At 41.0% G+C, this 22,253-nt stretch overlaps 2 long non-coding RNA genes across 8 annotated transcripts in view; one reads left to right on the top strand and one right to left on the bottom strand.

The window, feature by feature from the left end:
• The window catches only part of LOC103888147, a 55,668-nt gene extending 51,348 nt beyond the window's left edge, over positions 1-4,320 (bottom strand). For 2 of the 7 annotated variants that reach the window (XR_004178995.1, XR_004178998.1), the window contains exon 1: positions 4,239-4,320. This is a non-coding gene — a long non-coding RNA (uncharacterized LOC103888147). Of the gene's footprint in view, positions 1-4,234 lie in introns of all 7 variants that reach the window. The other 5 variants (XR_004179001.1, XR_004178999.1, XR_004179000.1 and 2 more) reach the window with 4 other exon arrangements.
• On the top strand, positions 1,988-5,273 carry LOC110740542. Its single transcript, XR_002515250.2, has 2 exons — positions 1,988-3,202; positions 3,580-5,273. It is a non-coding gene; the product is annotated as an uncharacterized LOC110740542 (long non-coding RNA).
• Positions 5,274-22,253: the final 16,980 nt, after the last annotated feature.

Genomic DNA, 22,253 nt, shown 5'->3' with positions numbered 1-22,253 from the left:
CTAAAATGACCCAGAAATGTAACTTTTCATCTAAATTTGCTGAAGTTTTTAGGACATGTGGTCATAAATTCTATGCTACATTATTTTACAAAATTGCCCAGAAATAAATACATTTTTCATTCAAATTCATTCAAGTCATGTGTTTTAGGGTACACAAATTCTTGGTCAAATTTCTCCCCAAATGAATAAGAAACATGAGTTTTAAAAATCCAAATTTATATAAATAGTAGGTTTTGGGGATTTAAGTCATATGCTGCATATTTCTCCCCAAATCCCCCTGGAAATGTGATATTTTCATCCAAATCTGCTCAAATTTGGAGGCTTATTGGAACTAAGTCCTACACCAGATTTCCCTTCTAAAATATGCAGAAAATGTCATTTCTTATCCAAGTTCACTGAAATCTTAGGATCTTTGGATCTAAATCATGTGTAAGACTTTTCTTCTAAATGGCCTGGAAATGTGATTTTTTCAATCAAATTGGCTCAAATAATGAAGTTTTTTGGAAATAATTTCTATGCCAGAATTTTCTTCCAGACTAACCTAAAAATGTGATATTTTATCCAAATATCCTTAATTGTGATTTTTGGGGTAAGCTCTATTCCAGATTGTTCTTTGTAAATGGCTGGGAAATATTACTTTTTCTTAAAATTTACTAATATTGTGAGGTTTATTAGACATAAGTCCTGTCCCAGACTTTCTTTCAAAATGACCCCAAACGTGATTTTTTTTTTTTTAAAGTCCAAATTTACTCCAATTTTTTGGCACATCAGCCCTAGGCCAGCTTTTTCTTCCAAAAAGTGGAAGGTTTTTGGATATAAGTTCAATGCAAAAATTTTTTTCCAAAATGACTCGGAAAGATTATTTTTTTCATTCAGACTTGCCAGAAATGTAATTTTGGACATAATTGCATACCATATTTTTCTTCTAAAATGGTGTAAAAAATATTTAATCTAAGTCTGCTAAATCTTGGGGTGGGGGCAGGCAGTAGACGTGAAGTCCTCACCATAATTTTTTCCCAGTGTGACACAGACTGGGAAAAGAAAAACATGTTCAGTAGAACTGATTAAATAAAAATCGTGCGCAAATAGAACAATATGCTGTCATAACAAAGAATGAGAAACATCACTATGTACTTATATGAAGTTATTTATCCATATTCATTCAAATTGTGGAGTTTTTTAGGGTTTTTGTTTGTTTGATTTTGTTTTTACATAAGCCTTAAAGCAGTTTTTCTCCCCGAAAATGGCCCAGAAACATGATCTTCCATTCAAATTGGCTCAGACTGTAGATTAGTTTGGAAATACATCCATGCCAGATTATTCTAAAATGGCCTGGAAATATAGGCTGGTTTTTTTTTTTCACCCAAATCATAGATTTCTGCTGTTTCTGTTGTCGTTCACTTGTTTTCAAGTCCCAGCATAGTGAATTACTGTTTAGATCAGGATACTGTGTCACTAGTGAATACCTGTAAAATCTGTTCTTTGGTTTGGGGCTAGAGTTTCTTTTGTGAAAGGAAAATAATTCACTATGCCAAAAGCAAAAAAAATGAAACTGAAAGCTGGGTCATGCAAATAACTGTCTTTCCTTTTGTTCCTAAACAGATAGCTACAGATAGCTACAGATAAAAGGTTAATTATCTCCATGGGGCCAGGTGTGTTGGCTCACAGCTGTAATCCCAGCACTTTGGGAGGCCAAGGTGAGCGGATCACCTGAGGTCAGGAGTTCGAGACCAGCCTAGCCAACATGGTGAAACCCTGTCTCTACCAAAAAATACAAAAAAAAAAAAAAAAAAAAATTAGCTGGGCATGGTGGCGCATGCCTGTAGTCCCAGCTACTGGGGAGGCTGAGGTAGGAAAATCGCTTGAACCCAGGAGGCAGAGTTTGCAGTGGACTGAGATCTCTCCACTGCACTCCAGCCTGGGGAAAAGAGTGAGACCCTGTCAGAAATAAAGAAAGAGAGAAAGGGGGGTTGGGGGGAGAGTGGGAGGGAGGGAGGAAGAGAGGGAGGAAGGGAAGGAGGGAACTCCACAGGTAGCTACTCTATTTCACCTTATGTAAAGTGCCGATTTACTGATCACAAGACCAACACATAATTGACTATTCCCCTGCATGCTCCCTTTCTCTTGCAACATGTTGATTACCATACCCTCCCTCTTTCCCCTCTAGCCCACTTTCCCCTTTAAGTATTCCCCTTTAAAGCCATCTTTGGAGAAAGGCATAGGCCTATCTCCTGGGCATGTCCTTACCCTTGGCAAAATAAACCTCTAAATTGATTGAGACCTGTCTCAGATTCCTTTTGGTTTACAAATTGGTGACCACGAAGGGACTTTGAGTGGAGGTGGCCCTGACCTTTGGCAAATCTCCTATTGGTACTCAGTACCAGCTTGAGCTATCTTTACTACTCAAACCAACAGGACAATTTGCTGAGACCTGGGAGTTCCTCCTTTCGAAGAATCCCTGATCTCCCAAACTTTGGTTAAGATCTAAGATGTATTGTGCTGTACAACTCCTTTTCAGTTTTCCTGCTTCCATGATGATGGAGAGCAGGAAACACTTTTCTGGAGTTTCAGCTCACTTCCAACCGGGAAGGCAAGTTTGAGTTTTTTTCCTGCTCTTTGGATGGTAGCGAGCAGTCTTCAGTCTGTGCCCTTTTCCTAACTAAGTAGTTGAATTGGGGTTTTATCTTGGAACTTCTCCTTATGACTAAAAATTAGGATTAACAGTCAGCTGGTCTTAATTTCTTCTTACCATTAGAGCACTCAGTAATTGTATGAATTGTGTGATCATTTTTGTGTTTTGCTTAACTGGTTTTGTTTATTTGTTTCTGTTTTTGTTGTTTCAGTCTTTTTCCCATTAGGTTTGATCATCCCTACCCGACTTGGTCAAATCTGAAGGAAAGTTCCAAATTATGGGGAACAAATCCTCTGAATTGTCTACATTCCTGCAGCTGGGAAAAAAAAAAAAAAAAGCCAGCAAAAGGAAGAAAAGAAAGATTTTGACTACTTGAGGGGCTTCATTTACATAACAAGGCCATCTTTTGCGAGCTAGGCCCAAACTGAAAGAACTATAGTGGCTGCCCCACAGTGTAGTTCAAATTCGTACTCCCTAAATAAACCAGAGATCTTTCCATGAAACATTGATATGAAGTCTTTACTGAAAAAGAGATATGGACAAATTAAGGCAATTAGTCCATTTATTAAGGTAAATAGCAGTGCTCTTTTATTTAAAAGAAAGATGGAGGGGAAAAGAGAGTGAGGGAGGGGTATAGGAGAGGAAAAGGAGGTGATGGCTAGGGGAGAAAGAAGGAGGGAAGGTTAGGACATGGGGACAGGAGACCAGAGGATGAACAGGAGGATGAAGGTAGTCTAGAGGAAGGAGGGTTGGTTAGGAGATTGCAAAGGGAAATTTAGGGCACAGGGAGGCAAAGCAGAGTCTGAAATATTTAGTGAATTCCATGGAGATGTTTATTAGGCCCCAGCCAAAACATGTCGGACTGGATGTGTATGCTAATAAAAAGCTTGATAAATTTGTGTATGTTTTAAGAAATGTGTTCAATTCTACGCTTCCTTTGTCTTTAGATGCTCAAGGTATTTCAGAGCTGTCCTTGAAGAAACACACAGTCTGCCCAACCACGGGTAACGACAGTCCTGTGCCACCCCCAAGTTACCTTCTCTCACTACCTGCAAATTCCCTGTTCCCAATTCACCAAGAAACAGTCTTCAACCTAGGAGGGAAGGAGGAAGAGAAAAGAAGCATGGCGCACAGATGGAGGAGAGAGCACATTGTCCCTCCTTCCTCTCCTTGGGATGCTGCTCTGTGGCCCCAGCACCGCTCCCCAGAGACCTCTGCTTTGCTGGGACAAAACAACCATCAGTTTCTGGGGTTGAGTTCTTCCCTGGAAAGGCAGAAAACTGTCTATTCTTTGTCTAATGAAAGCCTGAAAATATCTGTAAGCTTTTGTCTATCACTTCAGGACCAAATGAAGACAGATGAACAGAGAAAGGATGGCTCATCCATGTCTTTTATGTAAAAGAAATCTTCAGGAAGTTGTTATGAATGTTTTTGAGGTGCTGGCATGTTGTAGCTGGCCAAGGAAGAGCAGAAACCTGGTTCTGAGGCATTTAAACATAGACAATGGAAAAAAAGCAACTGGAGAGAGTTACTGGGACTCCCTGCAGTGGTAGATTGGAGAAAGATGAGACAAGGATGCACTCCAGCAAGGGAGAGACTTACCTACCTTTCTGTTACCACGAGCCCAACTCCTGATGCTGGGGCCCAGGCTGCCAGTTAGGGACGTCATCATTACTGGACCACAGAGGAAGTCCTACCATCCCCAGGAGAAGTCAATTTCACACTGGAGCATTTGTGCTCCTAGTACCCTAGTTGCACGGAACTCAGAATGCAGGGACTTCTAGGTATATTATGACTTAAAACAGGAGGTTCTAGAACACATAAGCACAGGAGACCCATGGGAGAGGTAGGTGTCTGTAGCTGTTCTGGAAACCAACCACAGTGAGCACCATTTTAAGTAAAAATGCTCTAAGTTACAGATGACTTGAAGGAACTTACTTTGCAGAAGTCCTTAAACAATGTTTTCTACCTAATATCCTCATGCCATTTTTGGCATCTCATTAGAACAGTTTTCGGAGAAAAAGCCTCTCCAGTGATGATCTGACTTAACCCAGGCAGCTTGGTTTTCTGTCACTGTAGCATAATGTCAAAATTCCTTTTCTCCATTTATTATTAATCACATAACACCCTAAATCCTCAAGAAAACTATTTGGAAATAATATGGTACATCACTTTCAGCGTGTGCTCTATAAACGTGTTATTATTTTGAAAAGTGAATGGATGTCTAAATCCCAAGAACAAGCACAGAAAGGCAGAACAGGGCTAGCAGCTTGTCTTCCCAGAATGAAATTTGTGCCAACCACTGTGAAAACTTGGAACTCCAATAGCCATTCTACACACACAAAAATCTGATGCTTAGCCTACATATTTTTGGAACATCTAATAAGTTAATACTTTAGTGGTTTTTTTTTTCTACATTTATAGTAAATCTGACACATAAAGACCTCCATCCTCAGCCACCCCGACTCTGTTTGAATGGCACCTGGTGGCTTGTCTGATGAGCAGCAGCCACACTGCCACCGGCTTGCCCCACCTCAGGCTTCTCCTCCGGGGCTTGGATAGGTAAGTAAACGACTCCATTGACATGGTGACTCCCAGCTTCTGGAAACCAGGAAATAAATATGAGTTCTAAGAGAGCTGAGAAATGAAGGCTTGAATTTGTCATAGATGCGCTTTCTTTTCCTCTTCTCGCTAGCTTGTGACCAGCTGTTGGATCGGAGTTGGGTAAACTCACATGTTGCACACAGGCCTCCAGCTTCTGCTTGGTATTTATGGGGAGAAACGTCTCCAGCTTTGCTGAGTGTGAGCCCCTACAGGATCCTGGAGCAAAGGGAAGACAAGAAGCCTGAGTGAAGCCCAGGCAGGCCTTTTGAGGGGCTTGTCTTTCTTGACAAGTGGAGGGAGGCCACAGAAACTTTCTAAGCCGTCACTGTCATGGTCTCCTCTGTGCAGGCCACCTTGGCAGCTCTGAAGGGATGTGTTGAGGAATGCAAGGACAGGGTTGGGGAGATCTGTAGGGTGGCGATTTTATCAAACCTGCAAGAGATGACCTTGGTCTAAGCTGGCTGTTGTAGGAAGAAAGAGGAGGAAAAAGGATTCAGAACAACTGAGGAGATGCAACCCACAGGGCTGGGCACTGGATGTGAATGGGAGGAGGAGGGAATGCTGGGCTGACTGTCAGGGAGGATCCTTGGGCATGTTGGGTGAGATCAGCTGAGTCAGAGAAGAGGTGACAGGGCAGGGCCTCAGGACTAGAGCTTGCCTGCGGACACAGCATAGCAGAGGACGCTGAGGGGATGAACTCAGACAGTCAGGCAGGAAGTGTGCTGGGCCCCAGAGCCTCCCTTTGCCATCGCCTCTGAGTGACCTCGCTGGAGGAAAAAGTCACACACTTGCTTATACAAGGCTGCAATGATTTGAGAGCATAATAAACACCAAAACAGTAAAATTTCATGGTGCTACTTGCTCTCTTCCCTAGAGAAAGGAAAAGCGTGGAAAAATGTTGGATGTGCTATCACCTAAGCAGGATACCAAAATGGCTCGAAGGCGAGCACCACTGGGCATAATGCACACTTCAGTTAAATGCGAAGTTATCGTGTGCTCTTCTTTCAGAACTTTTAAGTGTAAAATATAAGACACATAGGAAGAAACTTGAGAAAGAATTTCCAGCTTTTGTTAGACCTCACAGAGAGGCCTGTCCATTGTGCAAATAATCTTGCATTTGGGTGCCTATTTGCCCAGGTCTTGTACTAAAAAAGATATTGACTATGGTCTGAATGTTTGTGATCACAGCCTCCCAAATTAATATGTTGAAACCTAATCCCTAATGTGGTGGCATTAAGAGGTGGGGACTTCAGGAGGTGATTAAGTCATAACGCTCCACTCTCATGGATGGGTTAATGCCTTCCTAAAGGAGGCCTAAGGGAGCTTATTTGCCTCTTCCATCAGGTGAGGACACAGGTAGAAGGTGTCAACTACGAGGAATGGGCCTTCACCGGACACCAAATCTGCTATTTCCTTGATCTCGGACTTCCTGGCCTCCAGAACTGTGAACAATAATGTTGTTTGTAAATTACGCAGTCTAAAGTATTTTGCAGCCAAAACAGACTAAGAAAGAATATCATAAGGATTCAAACAAAGGGAGGGATCGTCAAAGCCACATTCAATACCAAAAGCCTGAAAGGACAAAGGTACCTGATCTTAAATATAATTTTAATCTGGGCATCCTTCCCCTAGGGATGATCCAATTCATGATCCACTGGGCAGAAGACAAACACTGATTGACAGGTGTGTGCACTTAATTCCTTCTCTCTCTCATCACGGCAAATCCTCATGCACAGAGGTCGCATTTTATTCCTTTACCTCCAAAGAAATTGACACACACTAAACACCTTTAGATTGCATCATTTCCATTTAATGCTGGTCTTGATTTTAAGGAATTTAAGAAGAGAGTAGGAGAAGGAGGTGAAATAAGCTACCTACTTTCACAGCAGGTAACGTGTTTCTTGGTACATGGATTAAAATCAGTATATTATTTTTTACAGTAAAATAGATTTCCTATAAAGCCTTTATGTAAAATAGTCTCTGCAAAGACCTTTAGTAAACTGAGAATGTATGGACAATATTTCAGCAGTTTTTCTCGATTTGAATTTTCTGCATTGTTTTAATTTCTTACAATAAACATGTAACGTTTTACACAAATTATTTCAATAGGAGAAGTAGTAAATCATTTAGTCCATCAAAATTTGATGAAGCCTAAATGTTTTCCTGACTACAAATGTGTCCAAGCGGCAGCACATCTTGCAATGTTACCCTTCTTACAACACAAAAACCCACATAACCAGGGTATGGTTTGAATTTTTAAATATTTATTTTGAAATTTTAAGTTATAAACAGTTGATACCCAAATATTTTCTAACTTATTTCTAACTTAACTGGCATAAGTATTTTTATTTTTATCTACAATCTTACAACAGAACTATCAGATTTGTTTTTATGTGTTTTTCATGCTTAACAGCATGTTGCAAAGCCTGATTTTTGGCTAGAAAGTCTTTTGCTCATACCAAAAACACAGTGTATTTTCTCAATAATTTCCTGATAAACTACTTTGTGCCAGGAACTGGAATTTGACATAAGACTCCACACCAACATATTTTCAGTCTCCTGGGAAGATGGCATCTGACCAAGCAAGAACTACCCGGACTGATGGTTTCTGCTGGAGGGAGAACTGGAAGTGGTTTGGGGCACACAGAGGGGAAGCCCTCACCTGGTCTTTGGGGCAGGGTGGTGGAGAGAAACAGGCAGAGGCAGCCATGTTCACGTGAGTCAGGACAAAGAGCACATCCCTGGGGAACTTTTTTGTACCCAAGTACAGTCACCATGGGGAGTGACGTGGGACGTGGGTGACCATGGAGTCACCAGTCAAGTTGGGAAGGGTGTTGGATTTCTCAGGAAGACATTGCAGGCCACCCGGAGAAGGGCAGGACACAGGGCACGAGGACATGAAGAAGGAGGCTCGTGCTCACCAAGCGCAGGGCCCGGCTGAGACCGGTGAGGGCAGATGGGAGCCTGAGCAGATACAGGGTCAGAAGTTACAAAGATAGTGGTCAGGTTTCTAGAGCTTAGGCATTCAGCTGGGGCATGGTGGGGAAGTCCACTGGGGCAGCTGGAGGCACAAGAGAGAAGGGCTGGATGTCCCTGAGGCCAGCATCTGAACGAGAGCAGAGCTCGTGGAGAACAGAGCAAAGTTAAATGAAAACCTACCAAGATAGAGGCAAAAGGTAGTAGGCAAGAGAATACAACATAAGAAGTAGAAGTGATAAGTTCACTGATTTATACCCTCACTCACCCTAAGGATAGGAACTGTGCAGTGTTGATCCACACCTAGAGGTGGAAGTTATCTAATCCAGCAGTCCCCAATTTTTTGGCCACCAGGAACTGGTTTCATGAAAAACATTTTTCCACAGACCAGGTGCAGGGGCTTGTAGTGGGGGTGCTTTCGGGATGATTCAAGTGCAGTACATTTATTGTGTATTTTATTTCTATTATAACTACATTGCAATATATAACGAAATAATTACACAACTTACCTTAATGTAGAATCAATGGGAGCCCTGAGCTTGTTTTCCTGCAACTAGATGGTCTCCTCTGGGGATGAGAGGAGACAATGGCAGATCATCAGGGATTAGATTTTAATAAAGAATGCACAACCTAGATCCCTCACATGCGCTGTTCACAATAGGATTCATGCTTCTATGAGAATCTAATGCCACCACTGATCTGACAGGAGGCGGAGCTCTGGCAGTAATGCAAGCAATGGAGAGCGGCTTTAAATACAGATGAAGCTTCACTCACTTGCCCACTGCTCACCTCCTGCTGTGCAGCCTGGCTCTTAACAGGCCACAGACCACTCCATGGCTCAAGGATTGGGGACCCCTGATCTAACCCAATAACTCTCACGTGCTGCAATCCTGGCCACAGGGAAGGTGACAGGACTTAGGGGTAGAGGAATAACTTCAGCAGAGGAAGAGACTCCTCAGCTAGGTTGAAAGCATGCAGGGATTTCTGGCGGACCTGAGCCTGGAGGTGCAGAATGATGCTGCAGAGAGGGAGATGCTTATCTCATCATGCAGGGCGTGAACACTAGTGACTGGTCAAGGCAGCTTGAGCAGGACTTTTTACCTGGTGGGAGGCAAAGGAATCCAGTGTCTCCAGACCCCTCAGGCAGGAGGGGTTCCAAGGGAACATACACCAACCACAGCCCCCTCTCCACCATGGCCTGCAAGAGGAGAGGCCACATGGACCTCCTGCTCTTGGCAGAAACTTCTCTCTACTTCCTTGATCATGAAAGTTTTGTTGCAAAGTCAACAAGACTAAAGCATGCACTTGTGACTTGGTTGTTCCACATTCTAAAACAAGATTCTTAACTTTTTGACATGGAATCAAGTTTATTGACAAAAATTACACAGACCTCCTTTTGAAGAGCCATGGTATATTGGTTTCCTACTGTTGCATAACATATTACTACAAACTTAGCTGCTTAAAACAACCCACACTTATTATCTCATAGGTTCTGTGGGTCAGGAGTCTGGCATGGCTTAGCAGAGTCCTCTGCTTAAGGTTTGACCAGGCTGCAATCAAGGTGCTGGCTGGAGCTGTGATCTGATTTGAGCTCCAGATTCTTTTCCAAGCTCACCGGTTGTTGGCGGAATTCGGTTCCTGGAAGTTATAGAATGGAGGCCTCCAACTCCTAGAGGCTGCCTGGCAGTTGCTGCAACGTAGTTCTCTGCACACATGGTAGTTTGCTTCCTCAAGATGAACAGAAGAGAATCTCACCATTTTGAGTCTCCAATCCTTAGATACCCTTTTAAAGGGCTCACCTGATTAGGTCAGACCCACTCAAGATAATCTGCCTTTTTTTTTAACTTAAAGTAAGTACATTGATTATGGACTTGCTTTATATCCGAAATCCCTTCTCCTTTGCCATATAACATAACCTACTCACAGGTATGACATCTCATATTCACAGGCTCCTCATGGAAAAGAAGGGATGGGAGGAGGGATATGTATGAGTGTGACTCATGGAGAGGCATCTTCGAATTCTGCCAACCACATCTGGACTTTACCACTTTGTATACCCAGTTTGAAGGAAAAATAAGAGAGGGCACATATGGCTGGAATAGCAAAGAAAAAACAAGAAATTAAAGCAGATTCTCAAAAGAGAGGTGTGGTGCCTGGGGTGAGGTGCCAGAAGGGCTAGGATGAGGAATATAGGAAATCGCATGTGAAGCTTCGTTTCTCTGTGCATGTCCATAGAGCCTTGGCCAATATTCTCAGATCTCATCTAATTCCTACCCCACTCTCTCTGCCATGTGTGAAGTATGAAAGTGCTGGGAGAGACACAGACTTATACATTTTACTGTTATGTGCTTTTTATATTTTTATATTTATCTACATAATAACTTTCTGTTTCAGGTAGTCAACGATGAAAAAGTAAAAACCACGTTTTCTGAAGCTTATTGATAATTACCATGGAATGCAAACCCTTTATTCTCTAGATAATCTACTAATTGACTCCAATTTATTCATTCTATTTATTTACTCACTGTGATAGCTAGCTTCCAAAATGGCTCCAAGTGATCCTTACTTCCTGGCATGTGTGCCCTCATGTGGTTGCCTCTCAGCTGAATGGACTTGACCACAATAGCATATGGTAGAAAGGATGGTTAATGATTTCCAAGGTAAAGTGATAAAACACAAGTGGCGGCCGGGTGTGGTGGCTCAAGCCTGTAATCCTAGCACTTTGGGAGGCCGAGACGGGCGTATCACGAGGTCAGGAGATCGAGACCATCCTGGCGAACACGGTGAAACCCCGTCTCTACTAAAAAATACAAAAAACTAGCCGGGCGAGGTGGCGGGCGCCTGTAGTCCTAGCTACTCGGGAGGCTGAAGCAGGAGAATGGCGTAAACCCGGGAGGCGGAGCTTGCAGTGAGCCGAGATCGTGCCACTGCACTCCAGCCTGGGCCACAGCGCGAGACTCCATCTCAAAAACAAAACAAAACAAAAAAAACACAAGTGGCTTCTGTCTTGCTGTCTCTAGGATGGCTCACTTGAGGGGAAGCAGGCCGTCATGTTGTGAGGCCACTCAAGCAGCCCATGGTCAACATTGGGAGGGACTGAGTCCTCCTGACAGTAACCAGCACCGTGTGAGCAAGTTCTCTTGGAAACATATCCTCTGGCCTTGGCCAAGCATTCAGATGACCAAAGCCCTGGCCAACATCTTGACTGAAACTTACGAAAGACTCCAAACGAGAACAACTCAATTCAGCAGCTTCTGAATTTCTAATCCACAGACACTGAGATAATAATTTTTTATAATTTAGGAAACAAAATTTTAGAGTAATTTGTTAGGCAGCAATAAATATCTAATATACTAAATATATACTGACCTTCTATTGTTTGCCAGGCCTGGGTCTAGACAGAAAAAGAACAGAGATGGCAGCTTCCCTGCTGGTATAGTGTCTCTGAAGTGGAGTGTCATTGGGTGAGCTGTGGAGGCTCTGGTGAAAATGTCAGCTGGAGCAGTGAGAGAAGAGTCTAGATGTTCTGAGTGTATAGGGCTGCTGGGGTAAGACGGTGGCATCAAACCAGCTCAGACCAACCCCCTCCCCACTAAATCTAATACAATTTTATTCTGTAAAACAATCCACTCTATTGAAACATTAGAGTAGGAGGTGTTCAGAGGCAAACAGACATTTCTAGAAATTATGTGTCTCATACTCCATGAGGCTAACACCTCACCTCCCTCATCAAAGCAGCCTAGGGGAAGAATGTGAAAGGTCAAAATCTAAAAATCTCTAATACTTTCCCAAATGTGAAGGGAAAACAACTGAGGGAGGGGATATGCTTGCCAAAACAAAATACTTGAATGTCCCTGTAATGGTGGCTCCTCCCTAACAACTGCATACTGGCAAAGCAAACCAAAGCTGGACAGTAGTTAAAGCAGTAAAAACAGATTTTGTTCAGGACTGCAAGAGGGGAAGAGAGATCGCCCTACAGAACTGGGCTCAATTCTGAACACAGTGAGGGTAAGTGGGAAAAAGCCAGGAGCAGGGTGGTGGTCAGTGGATGGGAAATTACTAAGAACACATCAGAGGAAAGGGGCCTCCTGGTTAAACAGTTTCAACAGGATTCTTGCTGAAGGCAGGCCAGGATAATCACATATTACCTGGGGGATGCTGGAGGATGAGGGATTTGACTGGATATTGAGAGTGATCAGGTATGAGGGGTGGGGAATATCTCTCTAAACTGACTTAGCAAGATTCTCACTAAAACTCAGCAATGCAGGCCCAAGAAGGACGAAAGCCCAGGTTGAGACCTAGAGGACTTAGATGAGCCTAACTAAAGTTTAGTCAAGGAGAGAGTCTTTGTCATTACTCAGAAAAGGAAAGAGTAAGTGCCCAGATTTTATCAGTTTCTTTTTTCAAGTTTTGAGACAAAGGGAAAGAAAATTTGAGGGTGGAACTAGCCAGAAAAAATAATTAAAGCACCACAACCGCTGGCAGTGGGATTGTGGATCAAGCTTGAGTGTGGATCAAGCTTGGTTTATATAAAATTAAGTTTGAGAATGCCTCTCCCTGCTGGAGATTCAGTCATGTTTGGGAAACGTTTTCCCAAATCCCAAATTTCCTCTTTTTCTCTTCTCTGTTTGATGGGGTTGTGGGGAGGAAGTTTCTGCTGAGGAGAGGCAAGATGAAGGGGAGAAAGGGGAAGCTGAGGATGGAGAGGAAAAAAAGTGCTAGTATTGTTTGCATCAGTAGTAAAATTTCTGAGGCTCTCACTACATTGGGAAGGATTAATTTAAAAACTGAGCCATTTATCACCACCCATCAAATCAGGGGCCTGGGAACTGACACTCATAAAAATTAAAAGAAATAAATATTGAATTCATGTCTGCTAAACCATTTTTACTCAAGGTAATTAATGAATGAACTAATAAGTCTCTACTTCTGAGTAATTTCCTTGGTTCAATTTCATTTAGTTCTGCTCTGATCTTTGTTATTTTGTTTCTTCTGCTAGCTTTGGGATTGCTTTGTTCTTGCTTTTTTAGTTCCTTGAGAGGTGACACTAGGATTGTTAATTTGTCTTTTTTTTTTTAGAGACAGGGTCTTGCTATGTTGCCCAGGCTGATCTCAAACTCCTGGGCTCAAGCAATCCTCCTGCCTTGACCTCCCAAAGTGCTGGGATTACAGAGTGAACTATTTTTTTGAAGTAGTCATTTAATGCTATAAATTTTCCTCTTAGCACTGCTTTTGCTGTATTCCAGAGGTTTTACTGTGTTGTGTCTCCATTTTCATTTGTTTCAAAACATTTTAAAATTTCCATCTTAATTTAATTATTAATTCAAAGATCATTTAGAAGTGTGTTGTTTAATTTTCATGTATTTGTGTAGTTTCACAAGCTCCTCTTGGTATTGATTTCCAGTTTTATTACCATGATCAAGTGAATTTTATTCCAGGAAGCAGTGGTGGTTCAAGATACACAAATCAACAAATGTGATTCATCACATAAATAGAAGTAAAAGCAAAAACCATACAATCATCTCAATAGATGCAGAAAAAGCATTTGACAAAATTCAGCATCCTATCAAGATAAAAACCCTCAACAAATTAGGTATGTTCTAGGCATAGAAGGAACATGCCTCAAAATAATAAAGGCCATATATGACAATCCCACAGCCAACATCATACTGAATGGGAAAAGTCTAAAGCATTCCCCCTAAGCACAGCAACAAGACAGGAATGCCCATTTTCATCCCTCCTATTCAACATAGTACTGAAAGTCCTAGCCAGAGCAATCAGACAAGAGAAAAGAATAAAAGGCATCCAAATTGGAAAAGAGGAGGTCAAATTCTCTCTGTTCACTGATGATATAATTTTATACCTAGAAAACCCTAAAAATTCCCCCCACAAAGCCTTTTGGATTTTATAAATGTATTCAGGGAAGTTTCAGGATACAAAATCAAATATAAAAATCAGTAGTATTTCTACACACCACTAACAAGTTGAGAATCAAATCAAGAAGTCAATCCCATTTACAATAGCTACGAGAAAAGATATCTAGAAATATATTTAACCAAGGAGGTGAAAGATCTCTACAAGGAAAATTACAAAATACTGATGAAATAAATTGTCGATGACAAAAACAAATGGAAAAACATCCTATACTCATGGATCAGAAGAATTAATATTGTTAAAATGACCATACTACCCAAAGAAATCTATAGATTAAATGCAATCCCTATCAAAATGCCAATGTCATTTTTCACAAACATAGAAAAACAATTTAAAAATTCATATGGAACCAAAAATGAGCCTGAATAGCCAAAGCAAACCTAAGCAAAAAGAGCAAAGCTAGAGGCATCACATTACCTGAGTTACACTACAAGGCTATACTAACCAAAACAGCATGGTCTGGTATAAAAATAGACACACAGATCAATGGAATAGAATAGGAGCCCAGAAATAAAGCCACATATCTAAAGCCAACTGATCTTTGATAAAGTTGACAAAAACATACACTGCGGGGAAAGACACCCTTTTCAATAAATGGGGCTGGGGAAACTGGATTGTCACATGCAGAAGAATGAAACTGGACTCCCTATTACCCACCATATACAAAAATAAATTCAAGCCTATATAGTCCCAGCTAATAAGGAGTCTGAGGCAGGAGGTTGAGACGCAGTGAGTCATGATCCTGCCACTGTACTCCAGCCTGAGTGACAGAGAAAGACCCTGCCTCAGAAATAAAAAAATAAAACTCAAGATGGATTAAAGACTTAAATATAAAAGCAGAAACAAAAACAATTATAAGAACTCCTAGGGAAAACTTTTCTGGTCAAGGCAAAGAATTCCTGACTAAGACATCAAAAGCACAGGAAACAAAAACAAAAATTGACAAACGAAACTTAATTAAACTAAGAAACTTTGGCACAGCAAAAGAAATAATCAACAGAGTGAACAAACCACCTGCAGAACAGGAGAAAATATTTGCAAACTATACATCCAATAGGGTAGTAATATCCAGAATTTACAAGAGGTTCAAACAACTCAACAAAAACCTCACAACTCTATTAAAAAGTGGGCAAAGAAAATGAATAGACATTTTTTAAAAGAAGGCATCCAAATAGCCAAAAAGCGTATGGACAAATGCTCAACATCACTAATCATCAAATTAAAACCATAATGAGATATCACCTTACACCAGTTAGAATGGCTGTTGGTTACAGTCAAACAATAACCAATGTTGGCAAGGATGCAGAGAAAAAGGAACGCTTAGACATTGTCGGTGGGAACATAAATTAGCACAACCTCTATGGAAAATAGTATGGAGATTTCTCAAATAACTAAAAATAGAGCTATCACTTGATCCTGCGATCACACTACTGGGTATCTACCCGAAAGAAAATAAATCATTGTATCAAAAAGACACCAGCACTCGTATGCTTATCATAGCACTATTCACAATTGCAAAGATACGGAATCAATCTAAGTGTTCATCAATGGATAACTGGATAAGGAAAATATGATACACACACACACACACACACACAATGGAATAGTCTTCAGCCGTAAAAAAGAATGAAATCATGTTTTTTTCAACAACATGGGTGGAACTGGAGGCCATTAGCTTAAGTGAAACAACTCAGACACAGAAAGTCAAATACCTCATGTTCTCACTTCTAAGTGGACACTAAATAATGTGTACATGTGGACATAGAGAGTGGAATAATAGACACTGGAGACTTGGAAGGGTGGGAGGATGGGAGAGGAATGAGGGATGAGAACTTACTTAGTGGGTATAATGTACATATCTGGGTGATGGTTACACTAAAAGTCCAGACTTCCTTGCTCCATGATATAACCATGTAACAAAACCGGACTTGTATCCCTTAAATTTACACACAAAAAATAATAATTTCTTTAAGCAAGGCCCAGAAAGACAAATACTGCAAGATCTCACTTATACATAGAATCTTAAAAAGTTGAACTCACCGGGCATGGTGGCACACACCTGTAATCCCAGCTACTCGGGAGGCTGAGATAGGAGAATCACTTGAACCCAGGTGGCAGAGGTTGCAGTGAGCCAAGATCGTGCCATTGCACTCCAGCCTGGGCAACAAGAGCAAAACTCCGTCTCAAAAAAAAAAAAAAAAAAAGAAAAGAAAAGAAAAGAAAAGAAAGTTAAACTCATGGAAGAATAAAGTAAAATGGTGGTTACCAGGGTGTGAGGTTACAGAGGTGGTTGGGGAAAAGGGAGACTTTGGTCCAAGATTACAGAGTTTCAGGTAGATAAGAGGAACAGGTTCTGGTGATTTATTGCACAGATGGCAATAGTCATGTATTGTATATTTCAAAATTGCTAGAGGAGTGGACTTTAGATGTTCCTACCACAACAAAATAATAGGTTCTTGAGGCCAGGTGCAGTGGCTCACGTCTGTAATCCCAGCACTTTGGGAGGCGTAGGTGGGTGGATCACCTGACGTTAGGAATTCAAGACCAGCCTGGCCAACATGGTAAAACCCCATCTCTACTAAAAATACAAAAATCAGCTTGCGGTTTGCTGAGATGGCACAACTGCACTCCAGCCTGGGCAACAAAGCAAGACTCCGTCTCAAAAACAAACAAAGCAATAGGTACTTGAGATGATAAATGTTAATCGACCTGATTTGATCATTCCACAATGTATACATTACATTGTGTCCCATAAATATGCACAACTATTATTTGTCAATTAAAAATAAAACAAAACGTAAAGTAACTTCCTACCTTGGGAGGGGGCCTATTGGGGAGTTAGTAGTCTGATAGTGATACCGAGATGAATTTTTTTTTTTTTTTTTTTGAGACGGAGTCTCGCTCTGTCGCCCAGGCTGGAGTGCAGTGGCGCAATCTCAGCTCACTGCAAGCTCCGCCTCCCAGGTTCACGCCATTCTCCTGCCTCAGCCTCCCACGTAGCTGGGACTATAGGCGCCCACCACCACGCCCGACTAATTTTTTTCTTGTATTTTCAGTAGAGACGGGATTTCACCGTGTTAGCCAGAGTGGTATCGATCTTCTGACCTTGTGATCCGCCTGCCTCGGCCTCCCAAAGTGCTTGGATTACAGGTGTGAGCCACCACACCTGGCCACGGAGATGAATTTTAGATCACTCTGGTCCTCCTCACAGGACATGTTTTGGGTGGAAATGTCATGTTTTGGAAGGAATTCAGCTTTGCCTGAGAGAACAATAAAATTTTTACCACCCAGATTCTTGTGGCACTTGCGGGGGTGAGGGACTTACAACACTCCAGCTCCACTTCCAAGCATATCAAAAGTAGTGGACACATGAGAGGTTAAAACTCAAATTCTGGTTGGGCATGGTGGCTCACACCTGTAATCCCAGCACTTTAGGAGGCTGAGGCAGGCGGATCACCTGAGGTCAGGAGTTCAAGACCAGCCTGGCCAACACGGTGAAACCCCATCTCTACTAAAAATACAAAAATTAGTCAGGTATGGTGGTGCACGCCTGTAATCCCAGCTACTCAGGAGGCTGAGGCGGGAGAATCACTTGAACCTGGGAGGCAGATGTTGCAGTGAACCAAGAGCGTGCCATTGCACTCCAGCCTGGGCAACAAGAGCAAAACTCCATTTCAAAAAAAAAAAAAAATCAAATTCTAATCATACAATGAAAGGAAGATAATGGAAGCATATGAACCAAAAATCTATGCATTGGGCAAAAGTTACATGCAGAAAAAATGTTACAGCCTCATAGAAATCAGGGAAAATGTATATATGTGCACAGTACTAATTTTATTCAAGTGGTAATAGAAAAAGGAATAAATTAACAAGCAGTAGTATTGTAATAGAAACTGTGATGGTATTTTGATGTGCCTGCTTGAGTAGGCTACAGTCCCTAGTTATTTCATCAAACACTTTTCTGGTGTTGCTTTGAAGGAATTTTGTAAGTGTAATTACGGTTCACAATCAGCTGACTTTAAGTAAGTCATATTATCCTAAGTAATCTGGGTGGGCCTGATTCAGTCAGTTGAAAGGCCTTAAATGCAGAACTGAAACTTCCGTGAAGAAATGTCACACATGAGTAGCAGCTTCAGCCTGTGCCTACGGTGTTCCAGCCTTCACCTAGGAATAAATCTGTTGCTATATAGCTGTCAAACTAAAAATATGGGAGGATTGAGCTCCTGCTCAACAGACCAGACCAAACCAAAATGGAGTGACTCATGCTAAGTGTCACATAATCAAATGGAAACTTTAAGGAAGCAGATAGATCCCCAAACCAACCAGGTTTTCCTGAAAAAAAGATTCACACCAACCCATCAGAAAAAGCTCAGCCTACCTCAGTCAGTGTAATCAGGAGGTACCCTGTGCTTTAACTTACAAGTAACCTAATGTTAACCAAGCAGCGCTTTTTCTATTGCTGTTTCCTTGTTCCCACCTCATAAAACCCACTGGCCATTCCCCTGTGGATTCTGCCATTGCCCCAGTGGGAGAGATTGATGAATCATGAATAAAAGGCCATTGGATGTGTAACTAAATTTGTTGCAATTTTGTCTCTTGACATCCCCCAGCAGTCCTATATCTCTGGTTGAACCCTGACTGACACAGAGGCCAAACATGCCTAAAAATCATTAAGCTTTGAGTTATAATGAAAATCTTCTATGAAATCTGCACAAAATGTTTAACTTCCTGTTTTTAAAGCACTCCAGAATATTGGAAAAACTAAAACATTCTAACATCGCGAGTCTGGCATTACTCTAGTTCCACAAAATATCAAAAATATAAGTATAGATCAATTTTATTAAAAAGACATAATAACCTTCAATGGATTGTTACCAAATAAATTGTCGCAGTAGAAATCAGTAAGAATATTTTGTACCAAGTTGTTTTTATCCTGGCAATGGAAGCTTGATTCAAAAGCATATATACTATTAGTGTAACACACTAATGGTAAAAAAATTATTTTAATAGATCCTGAAAATCATTTTTAACATACAGCTTTCATTCCCAACAGTAAGTCTGAAATAAGTGGAAATTAAATTTAATAGAAAATATAATCCCAGCACTCTGGGAGGCCGAGGCAGGCAGATCACCTGAGGTCTGGAGTTCAAGACCAGCCTGGCCAACATGGCGAAAACCCATCTCTACTAAAAATACAAAAACATTAGCTGGATGTGGTGGCACGCGCCTGCAATCCCAGCTACTTGGGAAGCTGAGGCATGAGAATCGCTTGAATACAGGCAGTGGAGGTTGCAGTGAGCCGAGATCACGCCACTGCACTCCAGCCTGGGCAACAGAGCAAGACTCCATCTCAATTTAAAAAAAAAAAGTATTTACCAGAATTTTTGAATAATATTCTACTAAATAAAGTAACTTTAGAAATATTTATAATACAATTTAAGAATTAGTTAAAAGATGCCCATTATTTCTATTTAGTGATGTACTAGAAGCTGTAGTGCTTCCAGGATTACAGATAAATGAGAGGCATGATATTAAAGTGAACAAGAGTCAACATATACGTATTTTTTTTTTCATTTTTTCAGATGATTTATGAACAAAGTCAAAGCAGTGTCCCAGCCTAACCAGAAGTCTCACAAAGTCAGGTTTATTTGATTCATTGCAACAAGGAGTTCATTCACAGGAAAACAAAGGAAAAGATTTAATAATTCTAGGACTCTGAAGAAGGGTGAAATGTAGTCAAAATTTGAACACAGCAGGTTTTTGATGGGCTCAAAATAAAGCAGAGCTATGTGTAAAAGGTCATCACCATATTTGGACTGGAAAGTGGGCCCAGGGTTTTATGTCCTTGGAAACTACAAAGTTAAAAGAGATGTAAAATGTGTCTGTAAACCTCTGTTCTGAAGCTCTGCACCAGGGTTGAAAATTGAAGCTGCTTCTCTGTGTCAAAGTGACTTCCATCCCCCAGACAAGAGACAAGAGTGGGATGTTTCATTCATACTGATTTAATTTCAAATAGCAAAGCTCCTGGCAGTGTATAATTTTCGAGAACAAAGTTCCTCCATAGTAAGAAAGCAGTACTCACTCAAAGAGGGGGTTGTTAATGGCATTTCACAGCTGTGGTTTGTTCACAGAAGACAAGCTGTCTCCTCTAAATTTGCAGCTAGCTTTATCTGTGTCTGTTATCCCAGCTTGACAAATATCCAGACTGATTTTTACTTTCTCAGTAATTATGAAACGTCAGAAAATTGTTAGCACCAAAAAAGAGTTTTTAGCAAGAAGCCAGATGAGAAAATACAGTCAAAACTTGATACGTTTTGAGTTTGACAAAGCTAACAAAAACAAACAATGGGGAAAGGACTCCTTAGTCAATAAATAGTGCTTAAGGGGCTAGCCACATGCAGAAGATTGAAACTGGATCCCTTCCTTACACCATATACAAAAATGAACTCAAGATGGATTACAAACTTAAATGTAAAACCCAAAACTATAAAAACCCTGGAAGACAACCTCGGCAATACCATTCTGGACATAGAATAGGCAAAGATTTTATGATGAAGACATCAAAAGCAATTGCAACAAAAGAAAAAGTTGACAAATGGGATCTAGTTAAACTAAAGTGCTTCTGCACAGCAAAGGAAACTACCAACAAAGTGAACAGACAACCTACAGAATGGGAGTAAATTTTTGCAAACTACTCATCTGACAAAAGTCTAAAATCCAGCATCTATAAAAATCTTAAATAAATTTACAAGAAGAAAAAACAACCCCATGTGGGCAAAGGACATGGACAGACACTTTTCATACATGCGGCCAACAATCATGTGAAAAAAAGCTCAACATCAATGTCCATTAGAGAAATGCAAATCAAAACCACAATGAGATACCATCTAACACCAATCAGAATGGCTATTTTTAAAAAGTCAAAAACAAAAAAAACAAAAAAAACATGCTGGCAAGGTTGCAGAAAAAAGGTGATGCTTATACACTGTTGGTGGGAGTGTAAATTAGTTCAACCATTGTGGAAGACAGTGTTACAATTCCTCAAGGACCTAAAAACAGAACCACCAGGCTGGGTGCGGTGGCTCACGCCTGTAATCCCAGCACTTCGGGAGGCCAAGGTGGGTGGATCACCTGAGGCCAGGAGTTCGAGGCCAGCCTGGCCAACATGGTGAAACTCCGTCTGTATTAAAAATACAAAAATTAGCTGGGTGTGGTGGCACGTGCCTGTAATTCCAGCTACTTGGAAGGCTGAGGCAGGAGAATCACTTGAACCCAGGCAGCGGAGGTTGCAGTGAGCTGAGATCGTGCTACTGCATTCCAGTTCAAGCAAGACTCCATCTCAAAAACAAACAAACAAACAAACAAGCAAAACCATTCAACTCAGCAATCCCATTACTGGGCACATACCCAAAGGAATATAAATCATTCTATTATAAAGACACATGTATGCATATGTTGTTGCAGCACTATTCACAATAGCAAAGACATGGAGTCAACCTCAATGCCAATCAATGGTAGACTGGATAAAGAAAATGTGCTATATACAATGGAATACCATGCAGCCATCAAAAAAGTATGAGATCATGTCCTTTGCAGGACATGGATGGAGCTGGAGGCCATTATCCTTAGCAGAATAATGCAGGAACAGAAAACCAAATACCACATGTCTCACTTATAAGTGGGAGCTAAATGATGAGAACACACGGACACATAGAAGGGAAAAACACACACTGGGGCCTATTGGAGGGTGAAGGATGGGAGGAGAGAGAGGATCAGGAAAAATAACTGTTGAATACTAGACTTAATACCTAGGTAATGAAATAATCTGTACGCTAACCTCCAAGACACAAGTGTACCTATGCAACAAACATGCTCATGTGCCCCGAACTTAAAAGTTAAATTTAAAAAGGTAAGTTAAAAATTTAAAAAAAAGAAAATATCACTAAGGGAAATACTATTTAAGACAACAAAAATGTTAAGAGCCTAAAAGTTAACTGAGCAGAAAAACACATAGTGTTTACAGGAAGAAAATTAACATTTTTATTGAGACTATAAAAGAAGTCAAAAATAAATAGAAAGATTGTCATGGTTTTTGATTAATAAAGTC

This window comes from Papio anubis, chromosome 16 (genome assembly GCF_008728515.1).
Source record: "Papio anubis isolate 15944 chromosome 16, Panubis1.0, whole genome shotgun sequence".
Classification (NCBI taxonomy): domain Eukaryota; kingdom Metazoa; phylum Chordata; class Mammalia; order Primates; family Cercopithecidae; genus Papio; species Papio anubis.
The sequence above is the reverse complement of the archived record's forward strand: the minus strand, read 5'-3'. Positions and strand labels throughout refer to the sequence as shown.